The sequence below is a fragment of the Peromyscus leucopus genome, unplaced genomic scaffold (assembly GCF_004664715.2).
Source record: "Peromyscus leucopus breed LL Stock unplaced genomic scaffold, UCI_PerLeu_2.1 scaffold_805, whole genome shotgun sequence".
NCBI lineage: Eukaryota > Metazoa > Chordata > Mammalia > Rodentia > Cricetidae > Peromyscus > Peromyscus leucopus.
Window position 1 is genome coordinate 105,018 of NW_023505734.1, and position 18,788 is coordinate 123,805.

The window sequence follows — 18,788 nt, forward strand, 5'->3', positions numbered from 1 at the left end:
GGGGATGCAGAGGCCACATTGCTTAGCAGCATTTGCGGCAGCCGGCTACAGAACCTAGAGAGGTCAGTGGCTATTGTGCCAGTAGAATTCACATTGAACACTGAATGTCACGTGTGCTCTGACACTGGCCTTCTCATCAGGTCATTTCAGGATAAGGTGCTACTGAGAAAACACAGCAGCTGACATGTTTCAGGTTTGGCTGGCATTCCAAGGTTTATCTGAGTTAATCTTCTTTCTCACTGGGCTGTGAAGCTCAGTGAAAAACTGTTCCCCCCCCCCCCCCCCCAGGGATCATTTTCACTGCTTCCTGCCTGTGCTGGTATCAGAAACAGCAAAGGAGTTTAAGAGACAGAATTTTATAGAATATTTCTCTTAGGTCAGAAAGAGGTGTCTGTGAGAAGGTACAGAGAATTCGGGTTAGAACTCAAGGTTGTTTCTTGGCAATGTACGACAATTTACTAACACTCATTTTAACTGTTGTGCTGGTGGACTTGTTCATGGGACTGTCTGGAACTCACACTCCCTACAGTAAACTCTACAGAATTCTTATTGATTGATTAGGGAGGTAAGGTACTCAGAGATGAAATCTATGATGGAATAGCATCATAAATCTGCAAACATTTGTTACATTTTTAAACACAATAGATGACAATTGAGCCATTCTACCAAATCTCAGAACCTAAGGGTTAAACAGGACATTATCAATTATATGATGATTCTCAGATTTCCATATATTATACTCCTTAGTGTTTCTTATAGAAAAAAAAAAAGGGCAAACTAAATTCTTTCTCAAGAGTAATTTACATATACTTTTAAAAGTATCACCCACAGAGAAATGGGAGGGAACGCTGGGGCACATGAGTATAAGACAGACGGTGGACAGCCCAGAGGAAGGACCTTCCCCAATACCACACACCTCTTGACTGACAATGGAGCCCTTACATAATCCACACACCAAATGACTATGCAGAACTTGCTTAAATAACTCCACAATTTGGGCATTACATACTCTCATTTTTATAGATGCTGTGACTCTGACATGAGGGTCTTATCTGGAGCCAGATCTGTGCCATAAGTTCCACTATGTGCTTGGAGGGCAAAGAACAAATCTAACCATGTACTTGATTTCCAGATATCTGAGATCATTCTCTCTCTCCACAGTACCCCATCCCATAAAACATGTAACACTGGTCCATGAAATCCAAAGGCATTCAGAAAAAGCACTTGAAATAAAAAGGGCGCTTCAGATCCTCATCCTCCTGGAAATCCTCTCTGTCACCATGTCATAGGAGGGGAGGTTCAGTCTGGAGACTATTGGGGAGTGTCAATGATGGTTAGAGCATCCATCCCAGCAGCACTGTGGGGACTATACCTTGCCTCAACCCTGTATTAGTCTCCAGCTACAAAGGCACCTGCCCACCCTGTCTCTTTTCTTTTGCCTCTGCTCTCAAAAATGAATTTCTGCACAGTCGGAAAGGCTGGTGCAGAGTTAATCCACCCAGAGCCAAGAAAATGAAGTCAGATGTCTCAGCAGCTTTCAATGCATCCTGATTCTCACCACCCCCAGAGCAACCATGAAGTAGGAGGGACCAGATGAAGACATTTAAAAATTGGTCCTGCTCCACAGTGATCTGGTGCAAGCTGGGCCTCGGCTGCTCTGAGATGGCTGTGGAAGATCCTTTCTGTCTGAGTCAGGACATGGATGTGGCAGTTCTGCTGGTCTCAGAAGCCCTCTGACACCCCAACTTTGAGAGAGGAAGGATGAAGCTAACCAAACAGCATGAATATCCAGTACAAGTTTGTAGTCAACATAGCCATGACCAACTTCTGGTCTTCAGCACAGACCTGTAACAGAGGGAAGTGTGTGGGTGTTTGTGTCGGATCTGTGCCATGCATGGGGTCTACAGAGCAATCTGTGTGTGGGGAGATTTCCACTTTCCCACATATTATAACAGAAGAAAGGAAGTGCCTTGTGTAGATGAAACAAACCCCGATACCACCCACCCCACCCCATATAAACTCTCATACAACTTAAACTGTGTGCTCAAATTACTAGGGCATTGGCTATATAAACCAGAGAACTTTCTCTGAGGTGAGTTTGAGATGACATATAATATTGCTGTGTGGCTATTTTATGTAACAAGCACTGTGGAGAATCACAACCCAGTACTTTTACACATTAAATGAACATGCATTGGAAAGAAACATGTAAGCAGTGATGATCAAGTAGATTTATAGTCTGCCCCCAGCCCGAGACTGAGTGCAGTGTGTGCCTCTGTAATCATCAGTAGAAACCTGACATCCTCCAAATTCCTTAATAACCCTGGGAATTCATCTTGAGTGTCCTGGCCTTAAGTGATGATTAATAAAATCCCAATCAGATTGAGAAACTTTGTTGGCATTTGATCTCTTAAATTGTATCTGAATGATTATATGACAGACCACTAAAATAATAAGATGTAAAAACAAAAATAAACTAAAAACAAAGATAAACACAATGAAGTATGCCTGTATTTTCAGCAGTGAGTTTATGGTGAGCTTGGGCTGCACAGAGAGAGCCTTATCTTAAAAACAGGACAAGCTTTAAAAGAGAGTAAATGTGCAATCACCATGCACCTCTGGGGCTTAACCTAGTAACTCCTGTTGGAAATGATTTTTCAGTTTTGATGAGCATCTCCAGTGTTGAAGGCTTATTGCTTTGAATGTTTCAGAGTGTGCCTTGTCCTCACACCTTGTCTAGTGCCTTCGTTTTGTGGAGAGACCTGATCGGAAAGCTCAAATGTGTTGTCCAAAGTCAGAGGCCTGAGACTAGAACCAGGGCTGCTTTCCCTATAGCCTTCTCCCTCTAGTGTTCTTAGTATTTTTCATTTTTTTGTTGGACTTCCTAGGGATGTATGGATGGGAGTGTAAGCTATTTAAAGTCTATTTTGTGGAAAAGTTGGGCTTATAATGAACTCAGTGCAGCTCCAAAACCTTGGCTGAGGTGCTGACTAAGGGCCTGAGCATCTGAAGGTGGGTCATGACCTCGAATTAGCTGTAATTGACAGATTAAGAAAATATGACCCCTGAATACAGTGTAATTGAATCATTTCCTTGGGTTCCTGTTCCTGTACTATAAGCCTTTAATCAATAGGCTTGGTTTTATAAAACCAGTTAGAGAAACTACCTTCTCTAATTACTTGGGGTTTTTTTTGTTGTTGTTGCTGTTGTTTGTTTTGGTTTTGCATGCCCCCCTTTTTTGAATTCACAATGATGGGATTGGAATGTACAAAATTGTTAGCTTAGACAATATTTCATGATTCTTTAAAATGAAAACAAGACCTGTATTTTAAGTAAGAGTTCAATTATTACTTTCTACAAAAACTGTTCCATTTTTTTACAATATTGTACACTGTCAAATTGCTACACAAATACTTTTGGGGACACAGAATCAACTCAGGCAATCAGTAGTGGCAGACCTTTTATCAGGTCCGTCAATCCTCAACTGCTCTAGAGTCCCTCAAACACAGCTCCCTCTTAAACTGCTGCTTTTCAACATCCTGAAATAATGATAATAAATACTTTGTGAATCTAGTCTGTCTCTTGCAATTAGCTTCTATTATGGTGATGTAGCTAGCCCAACAATACGAGTCATTATCTACATGCTTCTTAAAATACATAGTTGATGTCTCTTTATAAGATTTTTTTTTTCAGCGATGGGAATCAATCCTAGGGCCTTGTATGTAATGGACAAGCACTCCAGCTCTGAGCTATAGCCTTGGCCAAATGACCTTTCTGTTGACCTATGATCAAATGTTGTATTCATTTTTTTTTTTAACAATCACCATCATGTATGGAATTAGCAGGCATTGAAGCTACATAATATCTACCTTACTTTATAAACTGCTGTTTTCACCTATACATTTAATCTCATAGTAACTCTGGAGGCGTTACAAGCACAGTAAGAAAACTGAGACCCTGAGAGCTAATACACACATGACTGAAATCACAAAAAGAGGACCTACTATGCTAAGACTGAACCCCAGGTCTGTCAGTTGTTGCACTGTGTTCTTTTCTGTGTAGTATCTATGCACGTACATTGGAAATTGTGTGTGTGTGGGGGGGGACTTTGCCTTTTATAAACAGGGCTATGTGACAAGAGGGCAAGCTTTGCCAAAAGAAAGACTCTTCAGTAAGTAGCTGAGAAAGTGAGAAATGGTAACTGATCTCAAAAACTCCCAAACCTAGTCTTTGGCCTAGGATTTCCCTGAAAGACCTCTGAGGGATACATAAACATGGAGAGATGGCCTGACAGGCAGGAACACTTCACTAGTCTCTGTATCCGGCCACAGAATTCTCTGCATTTAATGGGGACCTGAGTGAGACCTTGTAGAGAATTCAGAACCCTCCTTAGGCAGCTATCCAAGTAGCCTGCCCTGTCTCCTTGTCTCTTCTGGTTCCTGCTTGGCCCTGCCATGGCTTGAATATGTCTCCTGAAATTCAGGAATGGTTAGTCCTCAGTGTGTAAGTGGTTGGTGTATTAGGAGAACATAGGCCTTTCCCTGCAAGGTGGCTTATTCTTATAAGTACACTCATCATAGTGTGAGAGTACCAAACTTCTGCTCTGTCACTTCTACACATGTCCACTCTTTACTCTTTTTCTCTGAGTTGAACAGCAGGAACCCATCACCAATGCCATGCGTTTGGACTTCCCTGATTCTAGAACCACCAGTTAATAAACTTCTGCTCTTCCAAATGATTTCAATTCTACATACTTTGTTAGAACAACAGAAAACAGACTAAAACAAACCCCAGAGGTAGAGAGAGTGCTTATTCCTAAACAGGACCAAGCCTGATCCAACTTTACCTTCCAAAGAAAAAATAAATCCAAAGAGACAGGTGTTGGGATTCTTTCCAAGAAAGAACAAGTTGTAGATATCCAAATCCACTAACCTTTATCTCTGGCTATGCTCCAATCTTAATGCCTTCCTTCAGCAATGTGAACGTGATTACCTCAGGATCAGGAAATGGTCTTGTTTATAATATATTCATGACAGATATATTTGCCACTATGGACAATGGGAAAGAGATAAGATGGTATGTTTATTAGCCTCCCTTAGATATCATGGAGCAATGTACATCAATATGATAAAAATTCAAAACTCAAGATGCTATCATTTTTCACCTTGTGCACTAATTTGACTTAACAAGCCACCATCTACTTTATTGTTAGGTGGAATTATTTCAAGAGAAGGGAAAAGAATATCTAAGAATCATATGTGACCATACCCTTTATGTGTTTTAATGTTGATGACTCAATCTTCCAGCAGTGAGGAATAGGCATGTCACTCTGTTCTGGCCAATAAAGTATAAGAGGAATTTCTCGAGGCTTCTCCCCCCAATAATAAACAATTATTATAGAGGAGAAGAATAGCTCTCTTCCACTGTCGCCTCCTTCCTTCCTGCTTGATGCTCTGAAATGATGATGTGAGTGAGTATCCTGCAGTGATAGCATAATGAACTGGAGGAGGTAAGGCTCTACAGTGTGATCGGCAGGGAGGAAGCAGAGCTGTTCTGCTGCACCAGCATAGACCCACACCTCTCCAGAGAAAGATCCACTCAGGTGAGTGAGCTTGAAGAATCAGAGAAGTGTATTACATCTAAACATACCATGATAGAAGAAGCACAAAGGACGTCAGGGAGAATGAAGGATGATAGGAAGCAATAAGTAGCAATCTCAGATTTCCAGAAGAAAGATGCAGATCAGGGGTTCTCCAGACTGAGATGGAGTGAGGAATTCCAAAGTTAAGAGCCAGCATGGAGAGGACAGTATTCAGAAAGACAGAGGAATGAGAGGACATGGCATGATTGCCGAGGACTTAGGACATGCTCTTAAAAATGTGGGCAGTACAGATGACCAGGGGAGTGATGGGAGATGAGGCCAGAGAGGAAAGAGGTATATTAACTTCAAGAAGACTTGGTATTTCATCATCATGAGCAAGAGCTGTGTTTAAGTCAGGAGATATTCTACATGAAACCTAAAGGTGCCCTTTAAAAAGTGTCACAGTCATTAAGGTCAAAGGGAAAAAGCTCTCACGTGTACAAAGAGTGTCTACGGAGATATGATGACCACAGGTAACATAGCATCCTGGATGCGATCCTAGCACAGAAACGTGACATCAGGGCACATTGAGGGAATTTGAATAAAGAATGAGCTTTAATTAACAGTAACAAATTAAAGTTTGTTCATTAATTATAAATATGTGCTGTCTTAATTTTCTATTATCTATTTCAAATAGTAGAAAGGACAAGTGACAGATATATGAAGATGTTCTATGCTATCTTTTATAACTTTTCTTCGGCAAACCCAATACTATTTTCTGTGTGTATTCCTGTGAGTGTGTATGTATGTGCACTAGGTATGGTGGCCAGATGACCACCTATATAATTCATTAGGAGCCATACACCTTGTTTTTAAAGATGAGGTTGACTTAGAATTCACCACAGAGTCTAGACTGCCTGGCCAATGAAATCCACGGATCCTCCTGTCCCTGCCTCCCCAACACTGAGAATGCAGGAGCACTCTGTCCAGCCTTTCACAAAGGTTCTGAGAACTGGATTCAGTTCCTTGTGAGGCAAGGCAAGTGCTAAGCCTCAGCCCCACCCCTCATTCTCCTTTTGGAGAAAAGTTCCTATGTAGTTTGGGCTAGCCTTGAGTTTTTTGTGCAGCTGAAGATGACCTGATGCTCCTAATTCTCCCCAACTCCTAAGTGCTGAGATCACAGATATGCCACCGTCCCTCATTAAAATGGCTCTTTTATCAGAAGCCTTTGGGTATTATCATAATCTACTGGAGAAGTAAAGAAGATAAAATAAACTTGAAGGTAAAAGATTTTGAATAGTTTACCCCGAGATAAGTTTCTTCAAAGGAATGCAGAATTCTACCTCATCTTCCTGGATGTGCTTGTCTCTTGTCTCTTGTCTCTTTCTCAATCTCTGTGCCTCTCTGTTTCTCTCTGTATGGCTCTCTGCCTCTGCTGCAAGACCTGAGAATGGTCAGAGAGACTAAGGAGCCCTATGGGTCTGTAGTTACACACGTGCAAGCTGCTCCCATCTGAAACAATGTTCCTACGACTTCCCACACGGCAGGCCCAGCAGTGTCATGATCACAGCTATAGCTGCTGTTACTGACGAGGAGACACAAATGTGGATATTAAAATAATAATGATGAGAACATGTCTAAATAGAACAAATCTTTTCTGGCATGAGGAAAATTTCCCAAAATGCTTAGTGAGTCAGTCTGCTTATTTTGGGCTTACTGAAGGCTAGTGGGTCAGATGAGTAGAGCCACTTGATTCTAATAAGTGTTTGATAACTAACATTAGCAAGCACATTCTATGTTTGTAATTTCAGTGTTAACAGGAATATTGATGAACTCAGTTACATACCATTCTTTAGAATAGTGATGGTTTTGCATGGTTAGAGGAACTGACATATCTCAGAGGATTCTGTTGTTACCCTGAAGCACACCACTTCCTCCATGTGGTTAGAGGGCAAAGTGACCTTTAACTCATTTTCTGTGGACTTTAGGGTTCAGCCTGGTTCATGAAGTTTGAGGGAGAAGGTTTTGTGGGATGCATGAGGCCGAAAGGAAACAAAACAACCCATAAAAATGAATTGCACCTAAGAAATTATAGTTTGCCATTCAAAAAAATTCTGATTTTTGAAAATTTGAAAAGTATAATAGGCTGAGCTTCAGGGAAATGAAGTAGTTTCATGAAACTTCCAAAGTCTGCAATGATAAGTTGCAATTGATTGGTTCAAATCAATTCACTTATAGGTAAGGTAAACTAAACGTAATCTCTCTCTCTCTCTCTCTCTCTCTCTCTCTCTCTCACACACACACACACACACACACACACACACACACACACACACACACACACACACTGTGTGTTTCCTTTTGTTTTTATTTTTGTTTTTTTGAGACAGCATTTCTCTGTATAGCCCTGGCTGTCCTGGAACTTGCTCTGCAGACTAGGCTGGCCTCAAACTCAGAGATACTCCTGCCTTTGTCTCCTGAGTGCTGGGAATAAAGGCATAAGCACCACCACCTGCCATGCTTTAGTTTTAATAATGTATTTCCTTGATAATTCCTCTTGTGCAGCTGTGCTTTGAAATCAACAGCTTTGCATTATCGCAGAACAATCCCATTGCTTTCCACATGGTGGGAACTCAAGCCCCTTCCCTGCCTCAACTCTGTAGGCTTCACAGGTTTGCACTAGTTAGAACTCCTTAACAATGAATTCTTGAAAAATGAGCAGTGCTTCCCTCATAGACAGCAAAGGTCCATGGTCATGTCCTTTTCCCATTGTTTCAAGCTTGTACACACACCTGGAGATACATTACTTTGACTGTTTTTCAGTGGAACTCTGAAGATACAGTTGATAGATTTGGAAATCAGTGAGGTTTAGTCATAAACTGTTGCCTGGAGGATCAATAATAACATCATTCTGTTTCTCAGATAAAACTGTTTTTTCCTCAACAGGTGTAAAAAGACTAAAATTAGGGAGAAGATTAATATGTGCTTACTTATCCAAGGGAAATTGAATATGGCCACTATAAACAACATCAAAAGAAGGAAGAGAAGGAGGGGAGGAGGGGGAGAAGGGAAAGAGGAGGAGGAGGAAGAGAAAGGGGAGGGGAGGAAGAGATGGTGTTAGTGTTGGCCAGGTAGTTACAGCAGGTAAAGGTGCTTCCTTCAAGCTTAAGAAACCAAGTTCAATCCCTGGACTCACATGAAGGAAGGAAAGAATTTACTTCCAAGTGGTTATCTAGCCTCCACATGGCATGCAGTAGCAAACATACATACATTCACATACAAACGCAAACACACATCACACTAAATGAAATAGTTGAAGAGGCTGGCAGGGGAGGGAAAGAGAAAGAAGTGAGGGGAAAGAGAGAGAGAGAGAGAGGAGAGAGAGAGAGAGAGAGAGAGAGAGAGAGAGAGAGAGAAAGAAAGTGGGACTGGTTTTTTAATTGTCTTGCACAAAATACAATATATCAAGATAGTCCCGTGAACAAGTGAATCATTATTTCTTGAAGAGCCTGAAGTCAATATCACTCTTTAGGATCAGGAGACAGTAGATGAAATCCAGTAAGTGATGCCTGCATCATATGGCTGGGAATCTAATACCAAACCATCTTGTTTTGGCATCTGAAATTAAAATGTATTTTCCCTACTTGTAATAGTGTTTTCTCTCCCATGCTGCCTCTATGCTTTGAATGAATGAGGGTGCTCACAGCTGAACCAATTGCCATGCTTACAGTCAATCTGAGTATTATATCTCCTGGAAGCAAAAAAAGGGTTGTTTAAGGTAAACATTACCTTTCCTTTATAGAGAACAATTGCTTCACAACACCCTGCTCCTGCTCCTGTTGGAAGCCTAAAATGTGTTGAGGCCCAGGTTCTAGGCCTACTGCAGCTGTCTACCTTTGATGTGTCCTGTGATTTTTCATCTCAAGAAGCCCAGTAAACTTGCTTTTCAGAGTTTGTAAGCTTGAAGCAGGTCCAGGGTTGCAGGCTCAAAGAAATCTGTGAGACCGTAAAGTTATATTTATTATTCTAACGTATCTGGTAAGCACAGTATTGTCATTGGCACCATGCAGTTGAGCCTTGATATTTTTGATGTTGCAATATACCAGTGCCATGCCCTTCTTTGGCTAGGGCCTGAAGGGGAGTTAAGTTTTTAAACTCTGGGTAAAGCGCTGGCCTACATTCTTCCTTCACTTCTCAAATATGCATCATGAGTTTATGGTGTGCAAATACCTTATTGGATTCTAGAAACACAGAACAAACCAGACCTTTTTCTGCTGGATGACTTGGATCAGACAACTATTTCCTTTTCGAGAATGAAAGAGTATGCTGTGAAGAAGACTTCTTTAAACTTTTATTTAGATATTCTAAAAAAGTTGACTGTGGCACAAAAGCACTGTTTCTTCTTGATAAGAGAAAGATTGAAGCTATGACATTATATTATAGACAATGGATATTTCACTAATCCTGGGGATTGGCATGATTCATTTCTCTCTACATTTTCAGTTCAATTTCATATTCCTGTGTCTCCTTTTAGTTCCTCTTCTCATGTACTTTTGCATTCGATAATATATGGATAGATGATTTTTAGCCTTCACTTTTCTCTTTCTTTCTCATTGTACAAGATTGTCTTGGTAATCTCAATTCTATTGAAATTGGAAGAGGAATGGGGAAGTTGAAGTTGGAATTCACTACCAACGAGTTCATTCTTTTCTGTGTATAAGACAGGCAGCAATGATCTAAGCTGATGGCTTTGCACCTTGGAAAGAAGAGCTTTTCTCTCTTGCTTACAAAACTCACCTTTTGTATGAAGCATGTTTCAAGCCATGGTCTGTTGCTGTCCACTGAGGGGCACCCATTTGCACTCATCCCCTTCTCGTGTGTCTCAGAGTGGTTCAGGCAGACTTCTAGAAAGATGTCTTCAGACTTGACTATGGGCAAAAACATCTTCCTATCCTGATGGTGAAAGAGACTGAAACATTGAGACTGAGACATATGGTGATATTTTATTTGTACTGAAAAATGATTTTAATTGTATGTTAATAAACAAAGTTGCCCGGGGTCAGAGCTATTAGAGCCATAGCAAAAGCTGGGCATTGGTAGTGCATGCCATTAATCCCAGCACTTGGTAGGCAGAGCTAGGTAGCCCTCTGTGTGTTCAAGGATACAGCCAGCATTGGAGATATATGCCTTTAATCTCAATACCAACCATAGAAGACTTGGAGGTCTGTTCAGACAGGCAGTGATGAGGCAGTCATGTGGTTGGGTTTACAACCAATGAGAAGCAGAACAGAAAGTCTATATAAAGACAAACAGACAGGAAGTAGCTCTCTTTCAAAGAGGTCTCTTGGCTGAAGAGGCTAGCTGCAGCAGGCAGATAAGGCTCTTAGCTCTGATCTCTTGGCTTTCTTCTTTGCATTGGCTCTGTGTTTCTTATTTAATAAGACAGTTGGTTACATCTACAGAGACACATGTGCCAAACATTTAGCTTCTGTTTCAGATGTCAGACATCTTTAAGGCACTATCTGGGGAGAGTTTAATGGTGATGTGATCATTTCCAACAATTCCATATCTGCATGCCAGCTGCTTCCTTTTGCCAAAGTGGGAGAAGATGTTTTTCCCTGTAATAAATTGTTCAGTGCTTTGGGTGTTTAGGTGAATTTGCCTCTTTGATTTCCGAAGGGTCTTTCGGCCTTCTCTTTTCATCTTGATATGATTGGCTAACTAGCTCCTTTTTACAAAGATAGCAAAAGAGGAAGTGCAGTGTCATGTTGGGTCTGCCATGTTTGCCCTTTCTGGCCTTAGCAGAAAGACTGTGTTTACTTGTGACAGTAGAACACCCGAGAATTGAAGAGTGAACTGAGCCAGAGAATGAAAGAGGCATACCTGCTCAGAGGATAGAGAAAATCTCTGAAGAATGACATTTTGGACTGAATTATTAGAAGTTTATTTCTGCAAAACTGTACTTTCAAACGTTGGGGATGACAGCCCGTAATGACATTTACTTTTGCAGACCACAGGGCTAAAAGCAATCCATGACACTTTATGAAGATGTTTGTTCTGCTAGAGTAAATAAATTGGGGGCGGGGCAGTGTGTAGAAACAATTGAGGATTATGAGTGGTGACGAGGACACTCAACAGGAGTGGGAGGAGAGGAGAAGTCTAAGGTAAAGTGGATAATAATGAGCCATCTGCCGACACTGAAACTCCATATCAGAGAAATGTACATAAAGAATGACCCCGAGTAATGCATACCAGAGAAATGTACATAAAGAATGACCCTGAGTAATGCATAACGGCTTCCCCATATGAACTCTTGAGCTGGATCCTAGTTGTATTTTAAGACTGAAACAGAAATAATGAATTTCCCCTTCATCACCCAGGGCCCCAGGTGCCTTTCTTCAGCTCCATGTTTCCAGTGCTCTGACTAATGAAGGGAAGGAGATTGTGGACTGGGTGTGCTTGCAGGTTAACTGGCTGTATCCTCTAATGCTGTTTCAAAGACCTTCTTGTTTCTCTTTGGAGCTTTTATTTCTGACTTTCAGTTTTCAATGTGGACATTGGCTTCTTACCCTAAGATTCAGTGTGGGTAACTGAAATCTTCCCAACCAGGCAAAACTGAAGAGTTCTGAGCTCTTCTGTTTGTTGGTGGGAAAGGGATTGTTTTGATTCTCTTCTGCCAAACACTCTCCACCCTCATTCCTCATTTTGTACCCAAGGGTAACTATAAAGGATAACTATGGTGTCTTTATTAGTTTTAGAATTTTCTCTTTAAACTCAGTGAGACACTTCTGCACCTAGGCTTTCTTTTCATCCTAGATCACTGTACTTCTTCACTGTCTCTGTCTTGGCTTGCCACCTGCCTTTGTGATCACATATAAAACCAGAATCTGAGTTAATTATTAATAGTACCACTTTGACAAAAGAATAGCCATGCTTTTCACACAATACATGTGTAGAACAGCAAGCAAAGCTAAAGTTTTGAAGTAGTGACATTCATGAATATGATGCGATTGAAATAATACAGATGAGCCTGTAGATATAAATTCTAGAGTGATGAATCCACACAAAGATGGTGACAAGGAGGCAGCACCTTCTAAGTCTTCATTTCCTCATTTTGGCAAACACATATGTTATGGGATGCACCCCTTTCTTTTAGTCCTAATATTTTGTGGTTAGAATATGAATGATCCACAGATGTTGATTATAGTAATTAAAATCCCCTACACCAAACACAGTGCTATCTTTATATTAACCAAGATGTCAGAAGCATACCTTTATGAATGGCATATTCTTAACTCAGTAAAATTAGGCTGGCAAAATGTTGCATCTAATATTTCATGTTGAAAAAAAACTTCCTATGTAATCCTAAGGCTTCTTTGGAAGGCCTGTCATGGGTAGGATTTGGAATTTGTGGACATCTGGAATGCTGCCTCTTCCACATATTCATTGATCTTCTTCCATTCCCAGGAATTCCAAAGGTAGTATGGTCTCGAACTTCAATTTTCTGCATTGTAAATGGGTATTAAAGTTAGTATACCCTTAAATTCGCATGGTCAGAAGAAGTAGTATTTGTAGTAAAAATGCCCTATATTAAAAGTATTATTTTAATAAAGAACTGTAACTTTCAAAAAAAGAATAGAGATGTCTAAGATGAAATGATATTAGAGGTCAAAGATGAAACTTAGAGTGTAAATCATTTACCTAGGATACACAAGACCTGAGTCTAATTCTCACTACCACAAGATAAAAATTTTATAATAGAAAAAATTTAAACAAATGTTGACAAAGAACCTGTAAGGGACAGTCCTGAAAGAAATAATCTATATTTTCTGAGATAAAATCTCCCCCTTATATTTGGAAATTTTTTAATTTAAAAGTTCACATTCAAAGAAAAAGTAAAACAACCAAAAAAAAAAAAAAAAAAAAAACCAAACCAAAAAAAAACATTGACTTGGTTAGCTAGGCTTGGTGGCATAAACAAGTAGTCCTAGCCACCAGGAGACTGAAGCAGGGGTCTGTGGGATCAAGGCTAACCTGCCTTGACCTGGAAGCTGCCTGTTCTAGGCCCTGGCAGATGCCTTTGTTTAGATTACATTTATTCTTCACAGTGGTACAAGTTATTTCAGATATTGGGAGTCAGTGTTAGTAACACTTGCTCAGTGACTTAGAACTAAGTCTTGACTCTGAGTGTCAAGGAAAACCATCTTTCAAATCCTTCAAGAAGTTACTTAATTTCTTGTAACTTAATTGCTAACTTAATTTCTTGTTAGCTTAATTGCTAACAGCACTCTAACCAAATAGTGTCTCAGAAGAGCCTTACCTAAGGAGACCGTAGTTTGGAAGTCATGGGTCAAACACCTTGTTAATTGTGAAGGTTAATCTTCATTGTCAGCCCGGCTGGGTTTGGGGTCATGAAAACACAGCTCTGGGGTGTATCTATTAGGTTGTTTCCACAAAGGTTAAATTGAGGAGAGAAGAGGCACTACTAATGTAGGAAATGGAAAAAAAAAATCCCCTGAGCTGGGGTCCTCAACTGGGGGAGAGGAGAAAGCAAGCTGGGTACCAGCATTTTGCACTCTTTCATGGATGCAGAGGGAACAGCTCCCCCATGCCTTCTCTGCCATGATGAATGTGCTTTCATACTGTGAGCCAAATACACCCTACTTTCCTCAGGTTGCTTCTTTTCAAGTATTTTGTCACAGAAGAAAAGGTGACAAAGCTGTGTGCAGGAATTATATTATCTGTAGATATGCAGATTGCTTCAGTACTCTCCTTGTGAGGTGGCTCATGAGATGATGTTTGGTCTACCCAGCCTTTTCTCAAACTTATTTGCCTTCCAATGAGGATGCTGCTCTAGAGTGAGTTCTAGCCAATGAAGAAGACCAGGTTTTCTCTTTAACTTTGCTGACTGTAGCCTGGGTTGAAGTGAGAGTTATCCATTGTGTGAAACATCTGCCTGATGCTCACAGGTATGAGCTGATCCTCCACAAACACATTTCCTGGTACCCAAGGAACTGTGGCAATTAGAACATTAGAGGACTCTCTTTCTTCTATTGAATCCTTGACAGGAGAGAGATGAAAGAATGGTAAGAAGACAAGACAGACACATGCATGCCCTTAGATTTAGTCCTCCTGTTTATGTTCTGAGAAAAAACTCCCGGATCTCCTATTCCCAGGAAACACCTGCCTCTCCAGTTGATTCTTTGCGGGACAGTGGCAGTTGGGGAAGAGGAAACAGCATTTCCTGGATGCTGGATTTTTTTGTTGTTGTTAAGGCTGTATCACATTCAGGCATTATTCTTTCCTTTCCTTTGATAGAGGAAAATGCAGGATGATGAGAAAGTTCTATCTGGCGTCACCAGATTACTTTTGCATTATAAGCCACTCTAGTGGTCACTGGGACTTCAATGTGCCTTAGGCTCAGAGAAGATAATTGGAGTTTTTCTTGAGGTCCCATTTTCTTTGGAAGGGTCACAGAATTGGAGCTAATATATACAGAATGTCTCCTCCAGACTATTACATTTAATTTGTCAGGACTGTCCATTTCTGTAATATTCATAAGAGTCTCTTGGGCCTTTTATGCATGCTTCTGATACTGCTTCAGTTGTGTTTTTTTTCCTGAAGTGGGAGCAAATAATTCTGTTATCAAATATACTTCCTTTGTCCCCCTGTACTGCCTTCTCCATTTTGGAGGAAACTTTGATCATTTTGGTTTTCTATAACCTAACCATTGATTTTTGGGGAATACTACTTATAACTATTTTTTAATATGGTAAAACCTTAATGATGTTTTCAGAAATACTCTTAAGAAAACTTAAGAGTGAAATGTCTAACTAGGACTTTCCTCTCATGTCTTCCCACTACTTTCCACAGATCCGAAGGTCTCAGGGTTGGGTGATGAACAAATTCCTGAGACTTGATCTCTGATTGCTCCATCTGCTATGAATTTTGTGTTCATGCTGATTTCAGAGCCAGGAATGAGGACTTTTTCACAACATGAAGTCTGAACTTGAAGATATGCCAAGTACATGAAAAATCACAAGTGACTATTTACAGTATGAATAGTATGGTTAAGAAGTTTTTAGAAACTAGTTAAAATAACTTATTTATCAAATTAATACCAAATGGGCAAAAGAGACAAAATGGAATCGAACAGGGTCTTTCAATATGCCTTTTCTGACAATTCCAAGCCCACCTTCGTCTGTGAAGATGAACATTCATCCCACATGTTCATAGCATTTGGATGCAAAGTTGATCAGATCCTTAAAGCCATTGTTCACTGAGACACAAACTGTGAAGTCCTGTTTGTAAGAGTACATCAGTGTGGTGAGGAAAACAGACACACATTGACTTAAAATGTAATTTTCAGGGACTTTTCCAAATGCTGATCATTGTCACCTTTTAAAAGCCATGTTTCTGCTGGAGCCTCTTTTATTAGCTCTGCTAATTCAGCTTTTAAGAAGCTCTGTGTCAACGGCGGATCATTACTTTTCAAACAGCAGATCCAGTGCTCAGCAAACATCTTGCCCACTCCATCTTTATTCCCCAGGTGTTACAGAAAACTACTGTCACCACAGTCAGGATGTGTTTTATAATTTCCATATTACTAATAAGCATTGATTTTACACTTTGGTGAGGGTGCAGTGTGACATTTTTATGTGCATTAGTGTACAGTGATCAAACCCAGTCCCCTCTTTCCACCCTGCTCCTTTCTCAATTTCTAGAAATCATTACTCTACTTTTCTTGATAGTATATTCCATATATGAGAGAGTGTGACATCTGCCTTCCTATGTCTGGCTCATTCCACTTAACTATAATGTCTTTCAGTTTCTCTGCTGCATATGAAAGGATTTTATTATTCTTTATGGTTGAAAAATACCCACACTTTCCATGTGATGAGCAGCTAGGAAGACTCCATATCTTAGATATTCAGAGCAGTTCCTCAGTAAACATTATCATGCAGGTATCTTTTTGATTTGCTAATTTCATTTCATTTGGATAGGTACCCAGAAGGGTGATAGTGACATGGACTGGATTATTTGGCAGGAATCTATTTACCTACCTACCTACCTACCTACCTATCTATCTATCTATCTATCTATCTATCTATCTAATCATCTATCACACACACACACACACACACACACACACACACACACACACACACACCCCTTTGTAGTGCTAGGAATTGGGCGCAGGGCCTGTACATTCTTCTCAGTGGCTTACCATGGAGCTACAGCCTCAGCTTGGGAGATCTAACTTTAGTTCTTTGAGGAACCTTCATACTGTTCATTGCAGTGACTGTACCAGTTTTCACGGCCACCAACAGGATATGAAAGTTCATTTTTCTCCACATCTTTGCTAGAATTTTTAAAGAGCCAACCTATGAGGATGCTAGTTACTGTGCTTTAGCCTTGGTTTGCAGTTCCATCATGGCTAATGATATTGAATATTTTCCATTTTTTTGTTGGTCCCTTGAATTACTTCTTTTGGGGTATCTATTCAAAGGGTTTCCCCTTCTAAATACTGGATTACTTGTTTGTTGTGAAAATGCTCCAGTTCCTTTTATGTTCTGGATGGTAACCTCTGTGAGAGGAACAGTTGGCAATTCCTTTCTCCTTTATGGAGGCCATCCCTTCTCTCTTATAGATCGTCGCCTTCATGGAGGCTACCCCTTCACTCCGTTGATTGTTTTATTTGATGGAGAAGCTTACTACTTTATCTCTTAAGAATATCTTAATTATTATATTTAATTATATATATAAATACAATATTTAATTACTATATCAAACCGCTGCATTGATAAAGCCATTCCATGCATGCACATAATATAATTTGGGCATGTTGCCTCCACAATAATTTACCCTTTCTTTTACCAACCCCCTCCTATTAATTTCCTTTGTTCTTTTACACAGTTTGCTACTATTTTTTATGACATATACATATACATTTTATCTATCTACATAAAACCTAGGATCCACAAGCAGAGAAAGAATGTGGTAACGAGCTTTATGAAGTTGACTAAATTTGCTTAATATGATTAATGTTCAGTTGCATAAACTTTCTTGAAAATGACACAACCGTAGGGAAGTTCCATTGTATTTATACTAACATACCATCTCCTTATCCATTTCCCTACTGATGGGCAATCCAGCTATTATGAAAAGTGTAGCTATCCACATGGCTGTGCATGTATCTCTGGGATGCTGACTCAGAATCTTTTAGATAAATATCCAGGAGTGATTGTAGCTGGATCCAATGGTGGATCACTTTTAACGTTTCCAGGGAGCTCCCTGCTGCTTTCCACAGCGGTTGAGTTCCTTCACATCCCCATCAGCAGTGTGATGTCTAAGGACCCCTTTTGTCTGTATCCTGGACAGCATTTGTTACTTGTTTTCTTAATGACTGCCATTCCGATGGGGCTGAGAGGAGACCTCACATCATTTCTCAGATGGCCAATGATACTTGACATTTTCATATCCACTGACCATTTATACTACACACTTTGAGAAACATCTGTGAATCATTAGCTTTTACTGATTGCATTTTGGTTTGTTATTCCATTTTTGGTTCTTTATATACACCACATACTAATCTTGTGCCGGGTACACAGTTAGCAAAGGTTTTCTGTGTGTCCATTCTGTAGGCGACTCTTCACTTGGTTGCCTTCTGTGCTGCACAGAAGCTCTTGAACATCATGGAATCCCATTTGCCAATGGCTGGAGTCATTTATGCAGTGATCGGAGTCCCTTTCAGAAAGTTTTTGTCTACGCTTCTATTTTGCCTTCCCACTTTGTATTTCTAACTTGTTAATTTGATCCATTTGGAAATGATGATTGACAGGGTGAGAGATTGGGATCTAGTTTCATTATTCTACATGTGAATATCTAGTTTCCCCAACACAATTTATTGAAGAGGCTGTCTTTTCTCCTATGTATATTTTTGGTGTCTTTGTCAAAACTCAGGTGACTGAGTGTGTTTACATTGGGGTCCTCTGTAGTATTCCATTGAGTCAGGTGTCATGTTATTTTTGTGACGTTAGCTCTGTGGGATAAATTGTAGGCACAGTAAGACCTCCATTATGGTTCTTTTTATCAGTACTGGTTTGGTTACGCTGGGATTTTTATGCTTCCCCATGAATGTTGAGATTGTTGTGTGGTTATTCTGTCTCTGTGAAGAATGACTGGGATTGTGAAGAGGACTGCA